Below are 2,067 nucleotides of genomic sequence, written 5' to 3' on the forward strand. Positions count from 1 at the left end.
TATATATATATATATATATATTTCTCTTTCTCTGCTATTTCTCTTTTGCTCTATTATTATCTCTGAACACGAAGGATCGCGGTTACTCGATGCGTTTATTCTTCATTGAGTTCACTGGCCCTGATCTGCGAATACGAGTTGTTTCTCTCGGCAGAATTGTTTCACAAATTATGAAATTAATAGAAAAGGAAAATATTAATTGTGCGTATTAACATCAACTCGCTCGTCTCTTGTTCAGATTAATAATTGGCGATTTTAATATTAATTTGCGATGTAAAGGCCTTGGCCATTGTTGCCTTTACATCGAAAAACTATTATAAAAAAATATTATAATTTTAATTTTAACTACTTCCATTCTTCTTTTCAATCAGAATACATATAAAAAGTATATATCAAAACGCTTTAGCAATAAATAGTAGCGGTAAATAGTTTTTAATATTTATACAATCTGTGGGCTCTTTTTCGGGGATAATAAAAGCAGGAAATATAATGAAATATGATTTATTACTAAAATCGCGAGATATATACATTAGGCCATACACATAAGAACATAATCTTTTTCTCGTAAGTTTCTCGATATCTCTCGATAGAGCGGAACAGCACGTGCGATTCTTCGTCGTCGTAACGGCGAGAAATCTCTTGCGCGATTACCGTCTTAAAAACAGGCGTAGAGGTACATATACTTGTTTCCGACACTTTTACTGTGTGTGTATCTGTATGTGTCCACAAGCTCGTTACAACTGAAAGCTAACACCGAGTATATCGTCTTTTTTTTTTAATAACTACATCTCACGCGCCTCGCGAGAATGGATTTACGGGGTTGCGCTTTCGCGTCAATGTATTTCTTATTTACCTGTATTGGCAATGTCCCCGATACTTATCTCGAGACGCGCCATTTGAACACTTCCACAATATATGGCTAAATACTTCCGCTATCTTCCTGTCGGATGCGAAATTGACAACCCGCGTCCGTTTAATCACGCACGAGACTTCCGGGATACGAAGTCCTTTGTCCCCTCGAGCAATTTATTATTATACATTACAACGCAGGTATATACAGGGATATATATACAATTCTCGCTCGGCCAACACCGCCGTAAATATCGGAGATATGTCCTCGATAAGTCGCAAAACATACTGCCGCCCAACGACACTTGAAAGCAAATGAAAAGCTAAGCCTGCTTCGCCGTAATATGTAAATGTAAAGTGCCTCGCGTTCACCTGTCGTAATCGCAAAAGACATATCAGCTATATACATTTTTTGTACGTCGAATACGGTTAACTATGCGGCGAAAATTATTAACTATATGGCAAACCGTGATAATTGGAGCTCGAAAATAACAATGATTTATGTAAACTGCGGATTTTATGCATCGCCATTTGCATTGGGATTTATCGTATCAATGAAATGTTTTAAATTACTGTATTAAAAAGCGTCCAATCGATCGCGTTCCTTATTAAAAAAAAAAATCTTGGTCTGATGGAAGTATATGGTAATAATAGTAATTATATGTAAAACTTGCTGATTTGTGCGAGTTAATAAACGAGCCTGATCAAAACGGCCGTTTTGATTACTTATTACTTTTTAATCATACTTCATAATAACCTGTACTTGTTTGCAGTTTTTAATCAATATTAATGATGTATGTATGCACATATTTGAGAAAAGAGTCCATATTGTTTGGATCCCAACGGTTATTGATTTTTAATTAAGAATCGCAGAAAAAAGGAATCAAAGGAATGAATATTCGATGTGATGTATTATTGTAACGTATACGTAATTAAATACGGTATATATATATATATATATATATCTGAGCTTGCGCGAAGCGATGACTGACAGACTGACACGTAACGTCATTGGTGGATGTTGCGATCAGCGACAATAACTGGCGATAACCTGTTTCTCGTTTCTCGTGGTCGTGTCAGGAAAGAGAGGCGAACGTGTAAGTTCGCGTTACAAGAACGTAACGCGACATGTAATCGGATCTTAGAGCCGCTGTTCGCCTGATATATCATCCGATATATCTTATCCTTGATGTATCCGTGCGCGTGGCGACGCGACTT

This window comes from Formica exsecta, unplaced genomic scaffold, assembly GCF_003651465.1.
Source record: "Formica exsecta isolate Colony F162 unplaced genomic scaffold, ASM365146v1 scaffold105, whole genome shotgun sequence".
Classification (NCBI taxonomy): domain Eukaryota; kingdom Metazoa; phylum Arthropoda; class Insecta; order Hymenoptera; family Formicidae; genus Formica; species Formica exsecta.